The sequence below is a fragment of the Cavia porcellus genome, unplaced genomic scaffold (genome assembly GCF_034190915.1).
Source record: "Cavia porcellus strain 051 isolate PalLab524CR breed Dunkin Hartley unplaced genomic scaffold, mCavPor4.1 scaffold_21, whole genome shotgun sequence".
Classification (NCBI taxonomy): domain Eukaryota; kingdom Metazoa; phylum Chordata; class Mammalia; order Rodentia; family Caviidae; genus Cavia; species Cavia porcellus.
In genome coordinates, this window is record NW_026947504.1 from 17498964 (window position 1) to 17513497 (window position 14534).

At 53.1% G+C, this 14534-nt stretch overlaps 1 long non-coding RNA gene across 1 annotated transcript; it reads right to left on the reverse strand.

Moving 5' to 3' along the window:
• Positions 1-313: 313 nt before the first annotated feature.
• LOC134471930 (uncharacterized) lies at positions 314-3905 on the reverse strand. Its single transcript, XR_010041682.1, has 3 exons — positions 3675-3905; positions 1755-1887; positions 314-1035 (listed from the first exon to the last, which is right to left on the reverse strand). It is a non-coding gene; the product is annotated as an uncharacterized LOC134471930 (long non-coding RNA).
• Between the last annotated feature and the right edge of the window lie 10629 nt (positions 3906-14534).

The following is a 14534-nucleotide window of genomic DNA, read 5'->3' on the forward strand; positions in this document are numbered from 1 at the left end:
CCAAAAGAGAAAGGCTGTGTGCCGGCAAAGAGGAAACCTGTGTGGCAGCCAGAATGGGGAAAGAGGTCCTCGCTGTGCCGAATTCCCAGGCTCGGGGCTGCAGATCACGAGAGGAATGTCCCTCCTGTCTGGGTTGGGGAGGATGGGGACAGGCATGCAGTGTGACAGATACACAGAAATGGGGTGCCAGATGGGGCAGAGGAGAAAGGAAGAGGTAGGGTGGCATTCACAGGATGGGCATAAAGGGAAGATGAAGCCTTTGAACTCTACAGAGTAGAGAAGCATGGTTTTGAAAAGGCTTTCATATGCCCTTAACATTTACTAACTCATATTGCATGTTCGTTGATTTTTTCTAAGGAAAGATCTCACTATGTAGTGCAGGCTGGCCTTGAACTTGCTTCTCTAGCCAGGTTGGCCTGGAACTCATGGCAATTCTCCTGCCTCAGCCTCCCAAATGCTGAGATCACGGGTGGGTACCATCATGCCCAGCCCTGCATGTTTATTGTTTAAAAAATAAACAAACAAACAAACTAACACCACAAATGAATATTTAGTGAAACATAAATTCTCCTCCCACCTCCTTAGATCTCTGCTAAGAAGCAGTCCCTGCAGACAACTCTTGCATATCCTTGGAGAGTGTCTAGGTTCAGTGTATATTGGCTCAGTGTATCCACTACCTTCCCCCTTTTTTGAGGTGCCGTAGCATATTATACACACAACTGCTTCCACTGGATGCTTTCAGGATTGCTTTTCGCAGCACATGTACATCTGTGTTACTGACTTACCCCACGGGCTGGCCTGCTACGGGATGCTCTGTATTCCATTACCCTTCCCTTGCTGATGGACACTTACTTTGTTTCTAGGCTTTTGTGGAGTACATCATAGTGCACCTACCTTTGAGCGCATGATCTAGTGCGTGTGCTGGGTACCTTCCTGGGATGGATATTGATGGTCAAAGAGTGCATGCATTTAGTTCAGTAAACATCACCAGATTGTCATCTCCACCAGCTGCTTAATTGCTGCCTTTGACAGGGACTGGAAAAAAGTAAATTATTAAGTTGTGAGCCATGCGATCTCAAGGTCTGGGATAGGATAAAGGGTTTTCACATAAGCCCCTGCTGAGTCCCTGAAAGGCCCTTCCATGCCCCAGCTCTGGTGTTCTCCGCAGTGCTCTCTGGAGCCTGGGAGAGTGGGCCTCATGGACAAATTTTCTGCTGTGGAGCAAGGCCCCCATGCCCTCAGCCACACAGGGACCTGAATCCCCAGGCGCGGCTGCGAACAGCCTAGTGGGAGAGGACAGGCTGCCAGCAGCTGCGAGGGGCTGAGTTCAGCCAAAGCCCGTGTGGAGGGCTGCCAAGAGTTTCTTCTTTGCATTTTTCCAAGCCTTGTGCTTTGGGCTGGGGCAAAGTGTCATCCTCATGTTTCCTATTACTCTACAAGGCTGCCATCAAAGCCCCAGCCGCTGGGGCCCTTTGATGTCTGGGTGGGAGCCTGCTCTGCCCCGGGGAGATCCATCTCTGCTGAGAACGGAGGGGAGTGGAGGCTGAGATGGTCTCCAAGCCCTCACCAGTGTGGTTCCTGCTTCCACTCCAGCTGGGACACAGGCTCCTGCAGGGGTTGGTGGGGCCTTCTCCATCTGGCCAAGCTGAAAGGCCCCATGATGGGGCCCAGAAGGGGACATAAGGGGGCTTCCCCAGAGTGGGTTGGAGGAGCAAGCCACTGCTGGGATCACACAGCCAGGCAGCCTTTGTCACCTGCATCTCTGCATCTCCACCGTGCTTCCCAAACTCTTCTGGCACTGATACCCTGCAGTGGAGGGCAGAGGTGATGTGGCGGTGTCCACAGTCATTTTTCCAAGCTGCAAATCCTGGGCTGTGTTCCCTGGAACTGTAAACTTGACCTTGGTGAAATTACTTAACACAAATGAGCCTCAGCTTGTTCTTCCCTACAGCAGGATAATGGTGAACCTACTTCAGAAAGTCTCTGTCCAGGTGAAATAAAAAGATTTGGGGGGGACACTTAGCAAGTACCTGATGTGTGACCAGTCTCTGATCGAATAGCTCTATTGCTGCTAATGCTGATTAAAAAGGAAGTGTAGGGAAGGGGTTTGCTCATTCACTTCTGTACCAGCCCTGCCCTAAGTTCTCTTTTCCAACCTCCTAGGTCTAAAGCTGAGACTCTTTTCTGCATTTTGAGCATGGAGGGCTGGGGGAGCATGAGGAAAATGTGCCAGGTATAGGGGCCAGAGGGCTGGTGGGCAGGGGTGGGAGTTTGGGGGCTGTGGCCTTGCGGCCCTGACTCCAAGAGGTAGCCAGGGTGGGAAGGAGGGATGGGGGTGGTTTCCTGGAAAAGCTGAAAAGGTTTGGATATAAGTTAAAAACACATCGAGAAGTCCCTCGTGGCCGCCTCCTCAGAAGCAGCCTCTCTGAAGTCGAGCCGAGCTGGGGCGGCTGTTTTGTATAAAGGGGCACTGAGGACCTCGGGAATGGGGAACAGGCTGAAACACCTCTCCTAGAAGTGCAGTGCATTTCCTGCAGGCTGCCCAGGGATCCGGGCATTAGGAACAAGGCAGCAGACAGGGAGGGACGGGACCTTGGAACCTGGAGGTAAAAGCACCTTCTCAGATAGCCTAAGTCCTGGTCTCTTGGGCACCACCACCCTGGTTATGGTTTTTTTTTGGTCATATCTGTGTTTAGCCATTCCTTACATAATATCTTTTCTTTTAATTGAATCACTTTTGAAACCATAACAGCATTTCTTTCAAAAGGAATTTACATTGCTACTATAAATGGAACACTGTATCACTTCCCTTACATCATAGCCATATAAGTAGAATATAATAGTAGTGAAACAATGTTAAATTTATCTACTTATCTAGTGCCTGAGATTCCAGATCTCTCTGACAAAAATGGAGATTTTTAAAAATATGAGAGCTGTGTTCAAGACAAGTTTGCATCAAATGAAGACTTTCTTCTTTGGTTGTATTAGATAAATTACAAGCTTTCCAGTTAGATTTAAATGTCAGATGAACAGTGAATCATTTTAAAGTACGCCTCAAATATTGCATAGGCTGTACTTATGCTTAAAAAAAATTGCCTGTTTTTTATCTGAAATTCAAGTTGATGGGGCTTCCTGTATTTTTATTTTTTAAATCGTCCAACTTTACCCTTGACCTATGAGAGAATGTTTTCAAAGGGATGACTTTCTGACTGCTAAGGGATTAGACTTTTCCATGTGGTGAAACACTTTTGAGAAAGTACGTTCTGATTCAAGGTGGAATTAGGCGGACAATTTCTACTGCTTTTGGAGTCTGGAGGTGGACAGATCATTCTAGATGGGAAAACTCTAGAGGTTCCCTGAGGAGAGGAGCCAGTGGGACCCGGCCTGGGGTGGGTTGGGGTGCAGCCAGTGCAAGACAGGGGCCTCAGGAATCCTGTACACCCTTCCTCCCTGACCCCGCCGTGGCCTGAGGGACAGACACTGCTCAGGGATAGAGGCTTGACCCTGCCGTCAGGGGACTGAGGGCTTGTGTCTGCGTGACTGGTTTATGAGTGTGAGTGACGGTGTGTGTGTTTGCCTCAGTCACACCCTCTCAGGACAGGAAGGGTTTCTGAGGCCTCTCCTCCAACACCTCCTCCTACCTCTGCCTCCCATGTCTTCGAGGAGAAACTCACCACCTACTGACGCTTCGGCAAGACTGTTGGAAAGCACTCCTGAAACTGCATGGAAGTCTGCTCCTGTGTTGCCTCTGGCCACCGACTGCTGCCTTTGGAGCCCAGGACAGTCCTAAGGTTTGTCAGCTGAGCTCCAGCACTCTGGAGTCTGCACACACTTGGTTCTTCAAACTGTTCTTCTTAGAACGTGATCTAGGGGACCCTGGTCTAGGTCCCTGCCGGCGGTGGCCCTGCCTGGCACTGTCTTCAGGCAGGAAGCAAGGACAATGCTGGCTGGGTGGCCTCCAGGGAGCTGAGACCAGCACAGATCCAAGGCAGGGAGAGAAGTTCCTTTCTTGCGGTGGTTTGCAGGGCTGTAGGTGAGTCCTGGAGCCCCGGGTTCTGCTAGCTGCTCAATCCCTAACTTGCTGTGTGAGATCAGGAAAGTCTTTTCTTTCTGGGTCCTACTCCTGTGTTATGGACTGTGAGCAATGTGGCCTGTTTCTCCAGGTAAAAATGTAAGAGTGGGATCAGGTTGATGGGTGCTGACTGGAACGCTGTGGCGGGAGGCATTCCAGGCAGTATGTGGCCGGGAAGCAGTGATCTGGGAGCCATGTAGGGACCATTGTGGTCTTGATGGGCCTGCCAGAGCATTGCTCTCACAAAGCAGAGCAAGAGAGATCATAAAAGAAGTCAGATATGGGGCCGGGGACGTCCCCACTAGCAGAGCAGCCCCTCGGCATGGTGCTGCTGACTTTGGCCCAGTCTGGTCGGTGTACAGACCCATCGCATGAGTGGCAGCGCCTGCCCTGCCACCCAGACAGCCTGAGCACAGAGGTGCTCTGTGAAATCCTGCACATGAGCCAAGACTCAGGGCTGGAGAGTGGCGTGGAGGCTACAGGCAGGGCTGAGAGGGCGGGGCGGGAGGACGAGGGTCTGGCTTTTCTGCCTGAGGAACAAAAACATAGGTCAGAGCTGGAGCTTGGCATGTACATAAAGAAGCATTTCTCCCCATTTCTGCCTTACAGGGCTGGATGGGGGAGCCCAGACTTGAAGGGTCTCATGGAAATCTTAGCTGGACAGGGTCCCTAAAACCCAGTTGATCTTCTTGATTTACAGACACACTTTCCTGATGGAGGGCCAAAGATACAAGGTTTAGCATCTCCTCAGCTCTGTTCTTTGCCGCTGGTTTGCTGCTGTCTCATGGTGTGATCTGTGTCAGGTTCCTCTCCTCCTTGGGCCTCCGTTTCCCTAACTGTATGAGGAAGAGTGCAGATAAACAGTTTTAAATGCTCTCCCAGACCTCACATTTTCAGGATCCAAATTCTCCATCAGCAGCATCATAAGCTCTTGGGTTTGCAGAGCTCTTTCTTATTTTTGTCCTTTTCATTAACACAATGATTATCCATATTGACGAGGTACAACCTGGTATTTCAGTGCCTGTGTATGATGCGCAGGACCAGTTCAGGGTGACTGGTATATCCATGGCCTCAGACATTTATCATTTCTTTGTTTTGGGAACTTTCAAACTCTTCTCCACTAGCTGCTTTGGAATATGCGATTAGTTATTTTCAGTCACTGTTAATCCTTCCAGCACCTCCCCATTGATCTCTGGGCAGTTTGGGAGGTGGGCATGCTGACCACAGTACCACCAACTTTTCCAAGTGATGAAATTGGAACTGAGAGAGGGAGAAAGATACGGAAGTTCCAAGCTGAGCCGAGACTCTCTTTCCCTGCACCTGGACCTCCTTTTGCAGCCCCAGAAGTCAGCAAGGGGCTCTAGGGGACCCTAGGGCTGTAGGGGGTGTCGGGGGCCTGTGGGGGGCAGAGAGGGATTGGTTGAAGCAGACACATTGCCTCACTTGCCTGGCTTTGTGTGGAGCTCTATGTGACACTTCGAGAAGAAAATACGAATGTCTGAAAATGTTGGAAGCTCTATTTTGTTGTAGCGCTTCTCAGGTGGGAGCTGGGATGATCACTGCTGAGCAGCACAGCTTCTGGGTTGGGTTCGGCTTTAGGGCAGCATTTTATGTCTCGGGACAGTGAAGGAGAGTTGCTTATTTTATTTTGGTTGTATACCTAGGAGGTGAACTCAAGGCTTTCCACTGAGCCCCAACCCCAAACCACTTTTATTTTGAGACAAGTTCTCACTACATTGCTAAGGTAGGACTCAGACTTGCATTCCTCCTGCCTCAGTCTCCCAAAGGCTGGGATCAGATATAACCACGGCCAAGGATTTGCACCTTTCAGGTGAGCTGTTTAGAGCTGGGCATGCCAGTGCTTCCCTGTAATTGCAGCACTTGGGAAGAGGGGCAGAGAGGCATGAAGGTAAAGATCAAGTTCAAGCCCACCCAGGACAACCTAGTGACTTAGCAAGATCCTGCCTCAAGATAAAAAATGGGGCTGGGGATGAGCTAAGATTCAATCCCTCATAGAGAGAGAGAGAGAGAGAGAGAGAGAGAGAGAGATTGACTTAGTATGGGATAGCATTTGGGTGGAGGTTGGAAAACTTCGTAACATATAGAATCACCAAACACAAAAATGTCAGCATCATAAAACGTAATGCCAGAAAGATCTTTAGAAACCATCTGGCTCATCTCTCTCTCCCTGTACTTTATTGAAGGGAAACTGAGGCTCAGCGAGGGTTGGAGATTTGATCTGAACGAGGATCTCCTGGCTTCCCTGGTGGTTTTAGTGTAGGCCACTTTCTGGGGAGAGAGTGGAGTGGGAGAAGGGGATAGAGAAAGGAGAAGAGGGGCCCGGCCAGCCGGAGACAGGCAGACAGAGGTATGCGGGCTCCAGCCGCCTGCTGATAAGAGCCCTCAGTGCCATTCCTAAGGGTTGTTTTATCAAGATGTGGCTTTCCCACTGCAGACACTATTTTCTTTCTCGCGCAGGCTGTGCTGGCCTTCACGATAAGGCGCCTAGACATGTTCACACTGTGGCAGCCAAAACGTGAGGCAGGAGGCAAAAAAAATTCCCTCCTTAGGCTCCCCCCCCAGCCCACTCCCCCCTCGTTTCCTCTCATTCTCTCCAAGTTCTCATACCCCCCACCCCCAGCTGGTTGGCCTCTTCCTGCCTTCCAGTAAGTCAGCCCAAAGGAGCCAGGAAGGTATGTGGCCCAGTGGAGGTCAAAGGAGAGAGATGTGGAGGGGCCTCCCCTGGGAGAAGAGGACCAGACCACAGGCTGCCCAGGACCTCGCGAGAGGAGGGATGAGATGGGGACATGGTGTTTGCAATCCTCCGTGTGGAGCTTTGTCCCCACTGCAAGCAGATTGCAGTGTGTTCTTTGGTTTAGAGTTCAGACTGGAGGTGATTAAAGCCTCTCCAACCACAGATTCTCCACTTCCTAACCCCCAACGCCTGATTTCCTAACCCAGAGCTTGAGAGGGATTTCTGGGGGAGGAGCTATGCTGTCTATTTTCATCTCAATACCCCCAGACAGAAACACTCTGACCTGAGAGGAGATCATCAGGTGTCCTGACCCAGCAAATGCACCGGGCACTTGGACTGGTCCCTTCTGCCGTCTAGACTGCAGTTTCTCCCTCCGCCCACCAAGGGAGCTGGACTCAGATCCTGGCCATCGAATTCCACCTCTGGCTTTTCAGAAGACAATGTTCTTTTCCAGAATTGCTGGATACTCGGCTCGTTGACTTCATGCCCCCCTCACCACGTATCAGTGCCCCGCCTCCTGCTCCACTCAGGAAGCCCACCCCACCCTCCGCATCTGGATAGAATTTACCCCCCAGAGCAACTCAATTACCGGTGATCCGATCAGGACGGCTCATGTGTCGGAGGGGGCCCTGGTGAAGGTTGTGTTGCCAGAGCTGAGGGTTCCCGGGCCTGGGACCTGCCCTCTTAGAGCCCAGGTGCCTTGGGAAGACCCCTAGGGAGATGGTGTCTGGTGAGCAATGTCCTGCTCTGTTCAGGCTTCCCTCTCATAGACAGAGTCCAGGGGTAGAGGCTGGAAGATAAGAAAAGATGGTATATGGGTTTTATGCCACTGGCCCGACCAAGTGCCCAGCCAGCAGCATCTATAACAAGCGATGGTCCTCCTGTCCACATCCTGAACACTGGCAAGGAGCCTCACACTCAGCCTGTGGTCATGCATGTGAAGGCTTACTGCTGGTGTCTTTCTATACCTTTCTTGGGAAGACAAGACAATCCCGGGTGTCTTCCTGTGACTTCTGCTAGGTTGGCCAGTGGGGAACTTTTTGGGGTCTCCTCTGGCTTCCTGTCCCCACTGAATGCCTCTTATTCTGCATGCATTGTGCAAGGTCTGCTTTCCTGGACTTTGGACCTTTTTGCTCCTCTTCATCCCTCATCCTCCAGACAGGAGGATCCTGAGCCCAGGAACTCTGGACCCCAGGGCACTAAGCAGGTCAGATGTGTCATCAGATCTGGCAACATAGTGATCTCCTGGGAGGAGCCCCAGGTCTCCCAAGGAGAGGAGAATTTGCTGAGATCAGAAACAGCAGGTAAACCCTTACCCCACCTTAGTGGGATCACACCTGTGGATACTCACCATCCTCCGAATAGCATGGCAAACTCAGTGCACACGTACCCACAATTACTGAAACCCGTGCTGCCTCCTTCCATCCGGGAATCTAGCCAGAGCCTGTACTGTTTAGCGCAACACATATTCGCTAATGATGATTCAGAGAAAAGTACTGTGCTTAGCTCTGCTGCAGAGACAGGAAAGCCTGAGGTTGAGCCCCATGCTTGTTAGAGCGCATGCTGCCCTGGGCTAGAGAACGCTGACCTGAGCCCACCTGGGCAGCAGTAGGAGCACGGGCTGCAGTCAGAGGCCGCACTTGGATTCCTGCTCTGCTGCAGACAGGCTGGGCGCTTTAGGTGAGGGGTTCTGCTTCCTTCCCAGCTCTCAGAGTGGTCAGGGATGTGTGGATGATGCACACAGGGTGCTTAGCACAGTGCCGGCAGAGCCAGTGTGCCACCAGCGGCAAAAGTATTGTTTTATGAAAGAAACTGACTTCAGGACAATGGCTCTGAAAAGTTTCTTAATACAAAGTGCAGCTTGGAACTTATGGGAACCCCCCTGGAAAGGGCTCTGAGCTCTGCTGGTAGGTTCACACTCATGCAACAAAACTCCCAGGCTTTCCTCCCCAGCAGGCTGGTGACAAATGTGAAAGATATCTACCGGTGATGGGGGGCCTTCCCGGTGGCCTGGGGGGCCAGGTGGATGTGGGTAGAGGGTCTAAGTAGGGAAGAAGAGGGAGACTGAGGTGGGGAGCAAGATGACACAGTCTTAAATGTCCCCCAGCCGATCAATTGGCAGGTACAATGGGTGCTGCTATAGGCCCCACAGCTGGGGCATTGAGATGAAGGCTTCTTCAGGAAGCCGGCTCTGGGGCCAGATGAGTGATGTCGAGGGCCACCCATGGGCAATGAGACCAGTCAGGGCCTGTTGTATCGAGATGGAATTTAATGCCAGGATCCATGCACAACCTGAAACTCCAGACAGGGAAATCACCAGGTACTGGGCAAAGACCCTCTCACATGCTTTTCCTCATGTGAGCTTCTTCACTCAGTGAGCTAGTTATTTCCAGCACATCCTCAAAGAAGGGACCTCCACAGGTCCCTAGGGGCAGGGCAAGATCTCCGGCTCCCACATCTTCGTGGGTTTCTCTGCCTGTTCGGGTCAGGAAAGTGAATATAGTTAAATATAGAGATAGATGGGCCTGTACATTGGGCCCAGGGCTGGGGACAAGCCGTGTGTGACCCATGGAGGGCTCTGCCTGCCCCATCGGGAGTCAGGAAGTCTGGCTGGAGACCCAATCATGTCACTCATCAGCAGTGTGACACTCTCCTGTTCCAGTGTCCCCAGTGGGGAGGACCATGGTCCTGACCGCACAGCACATCTGTGAAGGCCCCAGAGCAGGTGTCCGTGAAGGTGGAGGCTGAGGTTTCCGGGCTGCACAGGCTTGTATCACGGTAACGGGTTGCAGCACCAGGGCTAGATTGAGCTTGGCCAGACAGGGAACCCATGGATGCTGCTACAATAAGCTGTGGACGTTTACTCTGGGCACCTCCAAGGTATCAGGTGTTACACTACTCGGCTAAAGCACAGTGATACAATGGGTGACAAGGGCCTGGGTCCTAACAGAAGTGGTGAACTGTGGCTACTTCTGCAGGATGATCAGGCATGGTGGGGACACTGTGTGGACCAGGAGGAAGGTGCACTGGCCAGAGGGAACTGGAGACTGACTTAGAAGTAAAGACAGGCTGAGGCACACAGGTTCGGAAGACCTGGGTTCGATGTCATGCCTTCACATCATCTTGCTGTGTGGCTGGGAGGCCTGGACCTTCCTGGGCCTCTGTTTTCTTCCTGGAGGACAGATGGAGGGCAGCAGAGCGCTGGGAGTTAAGCTTTCAGGGAAGGAGACTCTCACACCTGAGGCCTCCAGGCCTGTTGGGATCTGCCAGCCCGCAGGGGATTTCCTAGGGCCAGCCCCGTTCTCAGTCCTCTGACGTCGTCCTTGGATGGGTGCCCAGAGTTGGGGGTGGGTGCCCAGAGCACAGCTCTAGTGGGAAAGCAGGCAGACACACTCCTAGCCCACGCGTCCTCCACCCCTCGGGGGCCCAGGGTCTCCCTGCCCTTACTCCCAAGGTGAGGACGTGGGGCATCCTTACTACTGAAGGAAGAAGCTCTGTCCCTGGCCCAAGATCCTGCTGCATTTGCTGTGTGACCTCAGGCAAGTCCCTGCCCCGTTCTGGGCCCTGGCCCCTATTTCTACATCAAGGAGGGCAGAGATGCCCAAGCTCTTTTGGAACCCTGACTCGCTGGGATCCGAGTGGGAGCTGGGGGGCCTGAGAAAGGGAGCTGGGATGGAGGGCTGGTCCCAGGGGCTGGCTTCCTACTTCTGAGCAGAAGTGGTGGGGGCACGGTGCGGGGAGTGGTGTAGAAGAAAAGGAGCCCCAGGCCTCCAGGTGCCTCCAAGAAGGGGCAAGGCTCGCCTGAGGTTTGGAAACATATTTATTTTTAAGTGTCCTGTGTCACTGGGGGCCTTTTCTTTGGTATTTGAAACGCTCCAGAAACCAGCACTCTGCATGTGTGTTTGCTGAGCAGATATGGGCTGTATTTATTCATCCTTTAGCCTGAGCCCTTAAAAATATAGACGGCTAATGTCTTCAGTATGTATGAAATACCCCATATGCTCAGAAACAAAAGGGGCTCTGTTATTAAAGTTTCATTTCCACACGCCCCCTCCCCTCCCTCCCCCCGCCCCTGACACCCTGCCCTCCTTCCATCCCATTCAGCCTGCGGGAGACAGAGCGCGCGCGAGGAGGCTGGTGGGCAGGCGGCGGGCAGCTGGGCAGCTGGACAGCTGTGAACAGAGGCTGGGGACAGCACAGCCAGCCCCTGTATGAGTGGGTTCGAAGTCCAGCTCCAGGTGAGCGGATGATTGAGGGAAGGGTGGCAGGGCCTGCCAAGGAGAGGGATCTCTGGGGTCCCTGGGGTGGCCAGTGGGGAGTGGGTCAGAGGTGGCCCTTTCTGTGGGCTCCTAAGGGGCTGGGGCCCTGGCAGAGCCCCACTGTCTGGGACGGAAATGCCCGCTCTGCTGCTAACTGAAACCACATGTGTCTCCCAGGCAGCGGGACAAGGACGCCTCCCGCCAAGCCTGGGGCTTGGAGCTGGGGGAGGAAAGATGCTGGCGGCCCGCTGTGTGCCCCTGGGGTGGGTGAGGGGCTGTACAGAGAGGCCGTGGGTTGCTTGCATCTGTACAAGTGAGCGTGAGGTCTGTGTGTGTGTGCACACGCATGTGCCCATCTGCAGTGTGTGGGAATGTCCCTACACTCAGGGCCCGTATGACCTCCCTCTTGTCCTCCTACCTGTCACCCTGAGCTCCGCTGCCTGCAGACTGTCCCCAGGTGAGGAGAAGCCGCCAGGCAGGTGAGGTCATCACCTTCTCCTGGGCCCTCCTTCCTCCCCCTCCAGCCGGGTCAGTCTCCTCTCACCTGTGGAAACTCCACCCAGTTTCCAGAGGGAAAGGGTAGGAGGAGAGTAAGGGGTGCAGACGAATCCTTCCCTCCTGTTTGTGGTGCACTCCCGGGCAGGAGGGGACATTATCACTGTGGTCCTGGAAAGTGAGGAGAAAACACCTTGCTCGGACCATTCGGGAGATGGGGGTGTGGGCTGTCCAGGCCCATCCATGACTCGGAGCATTCCTGGGACCAGAGCTCAGCCTGGTGACAGGCTCGAGGCTGCACCCTCAGGTCCTGTGACCAATGGGACCATTTCTGATTGCCCAGGTAACCTGAACCTGAGGCTAGTTTTCCTGAAAGAATGAGCCTTGCTGGAAAGCAGGCTTGGGGTCTGGGAGTGGCCCTGCTCCTGGTTTGCTGGCCAGGCCTCAGTTTCCCAATTTCTAAGATGGCAAGGGTGGACGAGGGTGGTTTTCCAAAACCTGATGGCCATGTCTCTGGCACCTCCTGTGAGCTACCTATTTGCACTTTAACAAGGATTGTGTTTTATTTTTATCTACAATAAGGAAAAATATATAAATAACATATCAAATCAGCAAGTAGATTGAAATAAAAATATATTCTACTTAGATAAAAATTGGGACCAACAGAAGACCTCTTGGGTCCTGGGCATTTTGGCAGTGGGGTCTCTCTATGCTATTTCAGATGCTCTTAAAAGCATTGGTTCTGGCTGTCAAGGGCCAGATGATGTGATCCCTGTGCAGACTGCCTCCTGGCCTCCACCAATTAACAGCTCTATTATTCTGTGATTACAGAGCTGAAAACCCCACTACCACTGTGAGCATGTGGTGTGTACTGTGTGGGAAAGGGTGGAGGACGGGCTGGGCTGGAGGAAGGATCAGCCCATCCCAGGTCGGGGGTTGGGTGTTCAAGGTCAAAGGCAGGGAGTTTGAGAAAGAGGCGTCTCTGAGTGACGTTCATTTTCAAGTGCTTTGTCCGGTCTCAGCCTCATTTGGAGAGTGGTTGAGAGGCCACCCTGGCTTCTGCCTTTCATGCCATTCAGCCCTGGTGTCCTGACTGCTTGGCTGTGACTTATCTGTCCACCAGGACTGGTCTTAGGTGGGGTGTGTGACCAGGGTTCAGGGGCTGTGGGGCCCTATGGCGGAGCATCCCAGTCACTTCCCCAGGCTGAGCTCGAGATGCTTGTTACTGTTACTATCCCTTGGCAATTGCCACCATGTGAATTCTTGATTTGTCTCATCACCAGCTCTTCAGGGACCCCCGCTCTGCTCCATTACAGGAAATGGCACCTCAGGGACTGTGTTTTTCTTGGCCGAAATGGACAGAGGGTACCAGATTTTCCCTCAAGGATGTGGACAGCATCTTTGGGTGGGGATGAATTCATAATCCCCAGCTCTTGGGGAGGCAGCAGGTGCAGAGTAAGGAGTCCAGAGCTGGGTTTACCTACTGTCATGCTGTGTGACCGTAGGCAAACTCCTTACCCTCTCTGATCTTGCTCTCCTCTGACCCTAGGAGTCATTGTCTTTAACAAGACTAAAACAACTGTCTAGCTCTGCCCTGGAGCACAGCAACACCCTGCTTCTAGAGATTCTTGTCCCTCTTGAATAGCACCTTTTCAGGAGGAAGAGCCCTACAAGTTTGGGGGTTGGGTTGTCTGAAGCAGAGAAGGCCCATGCATATCACCATAGTCTGGGTTCCAGCCAGCTCTTTCAGAGCCTGGGGAAGCAGCTGGCCAGGGTCAGGGGCACAGGCACTGCCTGCAGGACTTAACACGTCCAGCCAGCTTTTGGTGGCCTTGTGAGTCTTGCTGAGCCCTTACCAGCCACACCCAAGGCCAAGGCTAATGGGAGCTCTGCTTTGTGGCCCTGAGCTGCCACTTGCACTTGGGGACCGGAGCTCTGCCCAGCCCAGCAGTGGGAAGAGGCCCTGCCCTGTCCTAAGACACCTTCTCCCAGAAAGTGAGAGGCGGAGGATTCAGGTCCCGCTTAGCCTACCTCGCCCCGTCGTGATGTCCATTTCCTCAGGTTTTGGCTCAAAGATGTGGACAGCACCCTTGGGTGGGGATGCGTTCATACTCCCCACCCCTTGGGGAGGCAGCAGGTGCAGAGTAAGCATCTGAGCCGCTTCCTTAGATTTCACTTTCCCCGGGTTTGGTAGAGGCAGCGTGGAAACAGTGACAAGAAGTTTACCTGTAAGCCACATCCACATCTGCTGGTGACATTTTCAGCTTCAGGCAAGGGAAAGCTGAGGTTTACTGTGGGCTTAGAGAATAATCCGAGCAGAATGGAGCCAGGCAAACTTGCACTCTGCTCATGCAGCCGCTGTGGGATTGGCCAGGTCTCTGCCTGTCTTGGGGCTCTACTTTCCTGATCCGGAACATGGGCTGTCAGAAAGACTCCCAAGGTGACGGCTGTAGCTGGCACTGGTACACAGAGGTATCAGGCCCTCCAACAGCTCTGCTGACTGAATGACAGGGTGCCATCAGGACACTAAGCATTGTGCCTTGTGATGAGGGAAGGCCACCAAGTCTGTCCCAATCCCTGCTCCGCCCCAGCTGGCTCTGTGACCTTGAGCAGGTTGCCGAATGCCCTATCTGCTTATCTTTTGAATGACTAGGGCAGGAATGGAACCTGGCTCAGAGAGGCCAAGGGAGCTGCCCTCAGCTCCTGGCACAGTGGTCAGTGAGTATCCTGCTAAGTGAGTTGTCCCTCATGTTAATCCCCTCTAGGAGTCCCTCTCGTCCCCCTTTGGGGCTGCAGCCATTGTGAGTGGTCAGGTCCCAGGCAGAGGCTGTGGGAGGCCTGATGGGCCACTCCCCCTGTGCTGGCCTCCAGCAGGCCGCCTTGCAGAACTTTCTGCTGTGAATGTCCTGGGTCACAACTGTGCTCCTTGTGACCACTGACAGCAGGAAGAGTC